Source organism: Pristiophorus japonicus, chromosome 11 (genome assembly GCF_044704955.1).
Source record: "Pristiophorus japonicus isolate sPriJap1 chromosome 11, sPriJap1.hap1, whole genome shotgun sequence".
NCBI lineage: Eukaryota > Metazoa > Chordata > Chondrichthyes > Pristiophoridae > Pristiophorus > Pristiophorus japonicus.
The window spans coordinates 70,849,693-70,859,702 of NC_091987.1; the positions used below are offsets into that span (position 1 = coordinate 70,849,693).

A 10,010-nucleotide genomic window follows, 5' to 3' on the forward strand; every position below is an offset into this window, starting at 1 on the left:
TATTGAATAAGCAAAACACCTTGAGCATATCATTTAGGTTGACATGCCAGTACATTACTGAGTGAACAATGCATTGTTGAAGATACTGCCCTTTGGAAAATGATGTTTAACTAAACTCTTTATACTTATTCCAGGGATCAGAGAATATTAATGATCCCATAGCACTATTCAAAGAGGAGCAGGGAGTTATCCTTGTGTCCTGGCCAACACCTTTGCTTTCCCTCTTTGTCATACAATGAAGACTTTTGAACAAAGGGGCATTGCATTAGGATGCTGTACACAATTCCTGAGGATGGGACAGAATTCCCCTCCTCCTGTGAGCCTCTGGTAAAAGTATGATGATAGATGAAGGTAGGAGTGGACTTAGCTTATTGAACAGCAACTGCACTGTCCATGGGCACACATGAATAAAAGCCACTCATTTGATTTTGATTTTTTACTCTGCCTACTGTAGGTGCAGAGATTGGAGTTTTTATTGCAACCGTGGAACTTATGGGTTGCCTAAGTCCACAGCATCTCTACATATGTCATCACTAATGATAAACAGGAGAAACAACATTCATGGGCATAATACGACTGAGTAGTATTGGAAAATAATAGCTATACCATACCATTATCTATCCTACTGAAGATAGGTACTTGGAATAAGTACAGGGCTGTTCCCAGGATAAAACAGAATTTCCCTCAAAACAAAATTATATGTGCCTAATTCCACTTCATATGAACCAGATTTTAAAAAAACTTCCAAAATGTATCCAACTCGGGAGCATTTTTAAGGTAATTTTTGGTAATTGCTTGTTTTGATCAATTGTGATTGTAGCTATACAGTAGTCAGTCAGTACAACTGTAGAATAGCCTGTAAGTTCACCATCCCCTAAGTAGATTAGCAAGACTACAAATTGTAGTACACAACAAAATGTATTGAAAGCTGGTTTCAAATGGACCAAATTTTGTTATTAAGATGTACAAAAACTGGTGGGTAAGGTAATACCCATCGTTGCCCTGGACATAAACGTACAAACTTTAGGTTTGTACACTATGTTTCGATATTCCCTCTCTTCCTTTAAGACCCTCCTTAAAACATATCACTTTGACCAAACTTCAAGTAACTCCACCTAATATCTTCTCCTTGGGTTCGGCATCCATCTTTATCTGATTATGCTTCTGTGAAGCACCTTGAGATGTTTTTTCTACATTAAAAGCTCTATATAAATGCAAGATATTGTTGCTAGCAAACACTAAATTTAACATGCAGGGCAGAGGGAAATCTTCCTTTATGGTACTGAATTAAGTTAAACTTTTAAATTTATTAGGTTAGAAGTCAGACCTAAAAAAGGTCCAATATAAAAGACAAGTCTCTAATGAAGGTGTTAGTTTAAGATAGCAGCAGAGTTTAGGGGATTGTTATAGGCGATAGAGATATTTCAGCTTAACAAAATCATCTGTGTAAGGAAATCAAAGTGCCTTGACCCAAAACAATTCCCTGTGCTTTGCCAGAAATAAATATGTATTAATATTACTCATTTAAGCAGAAAATACAAATGTTGAAATAAACAATATTCCAAATCCTAAGAATCTAAAATAGACCCATGAAATATGTCAGTTAACATGTCCATCAAATTGTGTAAAAATTTATTACAACACATTGGTTAACATATCCCATTAACATTTGTGCATATCTTTGTGTCCCTTTGCCATCTGTATTTTCCAGTCGACCTGGTCCCACGTATTGAGCAGGCTGGGTTCTCCCCATCTCCACTTTAGATTTGCAGGGCACTTTATGAACTTAAGCCAAGTTTTTGGTAAAGTCAAGAGTGCAGGTGCTCCCTACTGCTTCCCGAATACACTGTACGTTAAAATCTTCCAGATGAACCAGGATCTCCGCATGTATGTATACATTTGAACACAGAGCTTTCTCCTAGTGAGGGGAGGCAGATTCACATTCAGCCAGCATATATCAGTATATAATGCAGCCACTGATCCAAATTAATATTGTAGCTACCAATCAGGTACAATATTCCCAACCATATAATGGTGCACATGGGTGCAGAGAATAAATTTGAAAGCATACACATTTCTTCCAATGGCACGCAACAATATACAATTCTATGAGAGATCTGAGGGCATCTGTGCAGCTAGTGCTAAATAAGGAAGTACCTCCAGGTCTATGATTTATTTAGGTCTCTCTTTACATGGGAACATTGGGCCATTCAATCAGATCTAGGCTGACTGGACCTCAACTCCATTTACCTGCCTTTGTTCCATATCCCCTGATACCCTTACCTAAACAAAGTTTATCCATTTCAGTTCTGAAAATGTTATTTGAGCTATTCTGATCACACGTTTAATTATATTTCTGACTATATTTCTGTATTCATTACTCTCCAATTTCCCTTTTCTACCTATTGGATTTTTACAGGTTGTTTTCCCTCTTTATGTCACTTTTAGTTTAACTGAAGGACATTGAGTAACTGTCTATCCGGTGATTGAGCCCATTATTTTTAGTAATGCTCCCTGGGGGTCGTCTCTGATAAATAAATACAACTTTAATATTCTTTAGTACCAAGTTGTCCTCATCTCTCCTGACTTTCATTACAAGGATCACCATTCTTTCCTTCATTCAGTATCTATGTTTATTTTCTCTCTCTGCTCAATACGACATCTTGGAATATTCCAACGTGAAGAATACATGTAATTGTTCTTATCGACTTAGATGGTAGTATACGCGGCGTAATTTGTTAAGCAACATAAAACAATTGGTCGAAACAGCAACTGATATTAGCTAACATTCGGTTGAAAAACGGTTATAAAAAATACTTACCGAGAGGAAGAAGCGAAAGTGAAAGAAGTCGGGAAGGAGGCTCCTCACACGGGGGAAGTGAAGTGAAAGGTTACTGGCAAAGGATGGCCAGTTTCAGCGGAAGATACTTTCCCAACTTCAAGCAATCTTCCCGTTAGCTCCGACCCTCCTATTTCCGTTCAGCCAATGCCGCCGGCGCCTTCTGGAAATACCCTGTGAGCTCATTCATTACTGTACATGATCTTAAACAATATGCAATATCGCAATTCCCAGCTTGTACTTTCTGGCACGAGTCGCCCAATCAGAATGCGAGGATACTCAGCAATGTCCATTCCACATAGAGACTGTCTGCCCCCTTCTCTCTTTCCTCTCTCTCCTCCCCTTTCTATTGCCTCTCCTTTAGAACTCAGCAGAGGAGGACAAAGGGTTTGATTAGGGCAGGGAAAATGGCGTACGAGAAGAAGCTTGCAGGGAACATTAAGGTGGATTGCAAAAGTTTCTATAGATATGTAAAGAGAAAAAGGTTAGTAAAGACAAACGTAGGTCCCCTGCAGTCAGAATCAGGGGAAGTCATAACGGGGAACAACGAAATGGCAGACCAATTGAACAAGTACTTTGGTTCGGTATTCACTAAGGAGGATACAAACAACCTTCCGGATATAAAAGGGGTCAGAGGGTCTAGTAATGAGGGGGAACTGAGGGAAATCTTTATTAGTCGGGAAATTGTGTTGGGGAAATTGATGGGATTGAAGGCCGATAAATCCCCAGGGCCTGATGGACTGCATCCCAGAGTACTAAAGGAGGTGGCCTTGGAAATAGCGGATGCATTGACAGTCATTTTCCAACATTCCATTGACTCTGGATCAGTTCCTATGGAGTGGAGGGTAGCCAATGTAACCCACCTTTTAAAAAAGGAGGGAGAGAGAAAACAGGGAATTATAGACCGGTCAGCCTGACCTCAGTAGTGGGTAAAATGATGGAATCAATTATTAAGGATGTCATAGCAGTGCATCTGGAAAATGGTGACATGATAGGTCCAAGTCAGCATGGATTTGTGAAAGGGAAATCATGCTTGACAAATCTTCTGGAATTTTTTGAGGATGTTTCCAGTAAAGTGGACAAAGGAGAACCAGTTGATGTGGTATATTTGGACTTTCAGAAGGCTTTCGACAAGGTCCCACACAAGAGATTAATGTGCAAAGTTAAAGCACATGGGATTGGGGGTAGTGTGCTGACGTGGATTGAGAACTGGTTGTCAGACAGGAAGCAAAGAGTAGGAGTAAACGGGTACTTTTCAGAATGGCAGGCAGTGACTAGTGGGGTGCCGCAAGGTTCTGTGCTGGGGCCCCAGCTGTTTACATTGTACATTAATGATTTAGACGAGGGGATTAAATGCAGTATCTCCAAATTTGCGGATGACACTAAGTTGGGTGGCAGTGTGAGCTGCGAGGAGGATGCTATTCGGCTGCAGAGTGACTTGGATAGGTTAGGTGAGTGGGCAAATGCATGGCAGATGAAGTATAATGTGGATAAATGTGAGGTTATCCACTTTGGTGGTAAAAACAGAGAGACAGACTATTATCTGAATGGTGACAGATTAGGAAAAGGGAAGGTGCAACGAGACCTGGGTGTCATGGTACATCAGTCGTTGAAGGTTAGCATGCAGGTACAGCAGGCGGTTAAGAAAGCAAATGGCATGTTGGCCTTCATAGCGAGGGGATTTGAATACAGGGGCAGGGAGGTGTTGCTACAGTTGTACAGGGCCTTGGTGAGGCCACACCTGGAGTATTGTGTACAGTTTTGGTCTCCTAACTTGAGGAAGGACATTCTTGCTATTGAGGGAGTGCAGCGAAGATTCACCAGACTGATTCCCGGGATGGCGGGACTGACCTATCAAGAAAGACTGGATCAACTGGGCTTGTATTCACTGGAGTTCAGAAGAATGAGAGGGGACCTCATAGAAACGTTTAAAATTCTGACGGGTTTAGACAGGTTAGATGCAGGAAGAATGTTCCCAATGTTGGGGAAGTCCAGAACCAGGGGTCACAGTCTGAGGATAAGGGGTAAGCCATTTAGGACTGAGATGAGGAGAAACTTCTTCACCCAGAGAGTGGTAAACCTGTGGTGAACTACCACAGAAAGTAGTTGAGGCCAATTCACTAAATATATTCAAAAGGGAGTTAGATGAAGTCCTTACTACTCGGGGGATCAAGGGTTATGGCGAGAAAGCAGGAAGGGGGTACTGAAGTTTCATGTTCAGCCATGAACTCATTGAATGGCGGTGCAGGCTAGAAGGGCTGAATGGCCTGCTCCTGCACCTATTTTCTATGTTTCTATGTTTCTCTTTGCTTCTCCCCTCTGTTCCTCCTGTCGCTTCCTCCCCCACCATCTCTCCCTCTCCACTCACCTTCTCCACTCTATCTCCTTTCACTCCCTTCACCTCTTCCCTTCCCACCCCTCTGCCTCTCCTCTCCCCTTCCCCTACCCTCCTCTCCTCCAGCCAGTACACAATGCTATTGATGGGAGCCATGCAGCATTGAAGACTCTGTATGAAAACACCATCAATTTTATCTACAGTAAGGGATCTCTTTTTATTAATGTGATCGATATGAATCATCTAACTTTACATGTGAATGCTTGCTACCCTGGAAAGAGATCTCTCCTAGACTACCACATGCTCTGCGATCATGTGCATTGCCTTGAAAACGTCCTCCATTGGCCTGGATTTTGCACTCAGTGGTGAAGGAATGGCGCTTGCCATTCATTATGCTGACAGCTGCCCACAGATGTGCGGGCTTTTGAGCGGCAACTTACTGGCATTGGGTGTCCGATCCAGTGCGGCTTCCTCTACAGATTATCTGTGCATGTGTGAGCAGCACCCACACCAGCATGGCTCTGTAACCAATCAGATGAGACACGCAGAGTTTAAAACAGGAAATATAACTTAGAATTAATTCATTGTAAAATCATGTGCAGAAGGCAAAATAAATAGAGGGAAATAAAGATGGGAATAAGGGAGATAAAAGACAGAAAGAAAAAAATGTTTAAAAAAATGTTAATTAAAAAAATCTGCAACAAAAATTTAATTCTGAAGGAATGCGACCCCATGGTTATAAATAAAATTTTCAGTGACATAGAGGTTGTTTGCCAATAATTGAGACTTATGCCATTAAGACTCATACCCGTGAATGTACCAGCCCTAACTTCTGGCGCGTTTAGTGGGTATCGAGTGGGTAAGTACCACAAGTTCACGCCCTTACATGTATTTCAATGCCGAGTCAAACATCGAGGAACTGATATAGCGCAGCCTGTGGAGGAGCAGGATAACTCAGACTGCAACTTCCAGATTTCCGCGTTTAACTGCGCATATGTGGACTCTGTCATCAAAGAATCATAGGGGACGAAATTTACCTCCGCCCGAAATGGGTTGCATCTTCCGCTCCTGAATTGTTTTTCCCACCGCATCAGATGAGGTCGCCTCTTTCAGTGAATTCAGTTCTTTGTCGTTTTTTTTGAAGCGGACCGGAAGTTGGCCATAATGGGGGCGGAAGTGGGACTGTTGGCAGTCGACCGACAAAAAATCATGGTGGCCGCGGCAGTGCGCCTTCCCCTTGAAGGGCCGCCGCGCCGCCTTGGCTCACAGACTGAAAGCAAGGTGCACCAACAGAAAAAGCTGTCGGGAGCACCGCGCGGCGGGTTAAAGATTTGTGAACATAAATTTTGCGGGAGGTGCGCTGGAGGTGCAGGAGATCGGTGGTGCCCCCTTTGATGATACACTTAGGACAGTCAGCAGCAGCGGGACAGAAGTGGGGGCTGTCAGAAAAATCCCCGAGCTGAATTTCGCTGGCGGCGGCCATTGGACATGAAGTTGGCCACCGCTCGACTCCGCTGCCTGGCCACTGCTTTCTGGTGGTAAGAAGCCTTTTGGGGGAGCTGAATTTCAGCCCCATAGAGTCATAGAATGGTTACAGCACAGAAGGAGGCCATTCAGCCTGTTGAGCCCATGCCGGCTCTCTGCACGAGCATTTCAGCTAGTCCCACTGCCCCGCCCTTTCCACATAGCTCTGAAAATCTTTTTTCTTCAGGGACTTATCCAATTCTCTTTTGAAAGCCATGATTGAGTCAACCTCCACCATCCTTTCAGGCAGTGCATTTCAGATCGTAATCACTCGCTGTGTAAAAATGTTTTTCCTCATGTCGCCTTTGGTTTTTTTGCCAATCACCTTAAAAATGAAAGTTGCTGTCTGATTTACTGCTTAGTAACGGTGAGCTTGATAGCCTCACCGTTATTCTTAGTGCAAAATCCGGGCCAAAGTATTGCTGATATGGGCTGTGGATTCCTCCAAGTTTCCACCAACTGTAGCATATCCATTGAAACTGTCTTCACAGCCTACATATGCTCTTGTATAATTTTCCATTTTGGTCCCTAAGTTGCTCAGGACAGTTATTTCTCAAACCTCTGGTCAAACTCAGTTGTTGCATCTGTTGTGTATGAAGATAGAGTCAGACTGAACACTGTGAGCTCAAAGTGAGCTGTACAAGGTATTGGTGAGGCCATACCCGGAATACTGCGTGTAGTTTTGGTTTCCATATTTATGAAAGGATATACTTGCTGTGGAGGCAGTTCAGAGAAGGTTCACTAGGTTGATCCCGGCGATGAGGGGGTTGACTTATGAGGAAAGGTTGAGTAGGTTGGGCCTCTACTCATTGGAATTCAGAAGAATGAGAGGTGATCTTATCGAAACGAATAAGATTATGAGGGGGCTTGACAAGGTGGATACAGAGAGGAGGTTTTCTCTGGTGGGAGAGACTAGAACTAGAGGGCATGATCTTAGAATAAGGGGCTGCCCATTTAAAACTGAGATGAGAAGAAATTCCTTCTCTCAGAGGATTGTGAATCTGTGGAATTCACTGCCTCAGAGAGCTGTGGAAGCTGGGACGTTAAATAAATTTAAGAAAGAAATAGACAGTTTCTTAAACGATAAGGGGATAAGGGGTTATGGGGAGCGGGCAGGGAAGTGGAGCTGAGTCCATGATCAGATCAGCCATGATTTTATTGAATGGCGGAGCAGGCTCGATGGGGCCGCATGGCCTACTTCTACACCTATATCTTATGTTATTATTTGCTGTACCTGCATACTAATCTTTTATGTTGCATGCACAAGGACACCAGGTCCCTCTGTACTGCAGCACTTTGCAATTTTTCTCCATTTAAATAATAATTTGCTTTTCTATTTTTTCTGCCAAAGTGGATAACCTCATATTTTCCCACATTATACTCCATCTGCCAAATTTTTTCCCACTCACTTAGCCTGTCTATATCCCTTTGCAGATTTCTTGTGTCCTCCTCACGATTTGCTCCCACCCATCTTTGTATCAGCAGCAAACTTGGCTACAGTTATATATGTGGACATATTTACTCTGTACACCCATCAGAGGGCTCATTCCCCGTAGTCCCAAGGGATCCCATCATCCCTTGGGAGCACAGGTATTTAAGAAGACTTCACGGGTTGGAAAGGCACTCTGGAGACCTGCAATAAAAGACTAAGGTCACACTTTACTTTGAGCTCACAGTGTTCAGTCTGACTCTTTCTCCATACACAACAACTGGCGACGAGATACAGATAGCAAACCCAAAGATGCAGCAAACAGTGGGCATCCTGGAGAAATTTTCGGACGGAGATGATTGGTAAACTTTTGTGGAGCAACTCAACCAATACTTCGTGGCCAAAGAGCTAGATGGGGAAGAGAGCATTGCCAAATATAGAGCGATCCTCCTCACTGTCTGTGGGCCACCAACATATGGCCTCATGAAGAATCTGCTCACTCCAGCGAACCCATGGAGAAATCGTGCGACGATTTGTGCACACTGGTCTGAGAGCATTTGAACCCGAAGGAAAGTGTTCTGATGGCGAGGTACCAGTTCTACACCTACAAAAGGTCTGAAGGCCAGGAAATGGCGAGTTATGTCGCCGAGCTGAGATGCCTTGCAGGACATTGCGAATTTGAAGGACATTTGGAGCACATGCTCAAGGACTTTTTCGTACTTGGCATTGGTCACAAAACCATACTTCACAAGCTTTTGACTGTAGACACCCCAACCTTGATTAAGGCCATAACGATAGCCCAGGCGTTCATTGCCACCAGTGACAATACTAAGCAAATCTCTCAGCACACAAGTGCTGCTACAAGTACTGTGAACAAAGTGATGTTGTTTTCGAATCATAACATACAGGGCAGGTCACACATACCTGCAGCTACACATCCGCAGATGTCTCAGAGTCCACCATTATGGGTGATGAATGCAAGGCCATTAACACCTTGTTGGTGCTGCGGGGGTGATCATCGTTTCCATTCATGCCAATTCAAAGGATACGTTTGCAAGGGCAGTGGAACAATGGGACACCTCCAAAGAGTGTGCAGGTGAGCTACTAAGCCTGTTAAACCTGCAAACCACCATGTTGCAGAGGAGGACAGATCCACGGAGGATCACAACGAACCAGAGCCTCAGATAGAGGAGGCAGAGGTATATGGGGTGCACACATTCATCATGAATTGCCCCCCCGATAATGGTGAATATTGAACTAAATGGACTCCCGGTGTCAATGGAGCTGGACACGGGCACGAGCCAGTCCAACATGGGCAAAAAGACTTTCGAAAGGTTGTGGTGCAACAAGGCCTCAAGGCCAGTCTTAGCTCCAGTTTGCACGAGTCTAAGAACTTACACGAAAGAACTGATTCCTGTAATCGGCAGTGCTACCGTAAAGGTCTCCTACGATGGAGCGGTGCACAAGCTACCACTCTGGGTGGTACCTGGCGATGGTCCCATGCTGCTCGGCAGGAGCTGGCTGGGAAGGAAACGCTGGAACTGGGACAATGTCCGAGTGCTATTGCCCGCTAACGACACTTCTTGTGCCCAGGTCTTAAACAAATTTCCTTTGCTGTTCGTACCAGGCATCGGGAAATTCCAAAGAGCAAAAGTGCAGATCCACCTAATTCCGGGGGCACGACCCATCCATCACAAGGCGAGAGCATGATGAGAGAAAGGGTAGAGATCGAGCTAGACCGGCTGCAATGAAAGGGCATCATTTCACCGATCGAGTTCAGCGAGTGGGCCAGTCCTATTGTCCCAGTCTTCAAGGGAGACGGCACCGTCAGAATCTGTGGCGATTACAAAGTAACTATCAATTGTTTCTCCCTGCAGGACCAA

General features: G+C 44.0%; 1 protein-coding gene across 1 annotated transcript in view; it reads right to left on the reverse strand.

Moving 5' to 3' along the window:
- Positions 1-2,962, reverse strand: part of LOC139275756 (uncharacterized) — a 53,972-nt gene extending 51,010 nt beyond the window's left edge. The window contains exon 1 of the mRNA XM_070892955.1: positions 2,822-2,962. The gene's annotated coding sequence lies outside the window, so the exon portion shown is untranslated. The remainder of the gene's footprint in view (positions 1-2,821) is intronic.
- Positions 2,963-10,010: the final 7,048 nt, after the last annotated feature.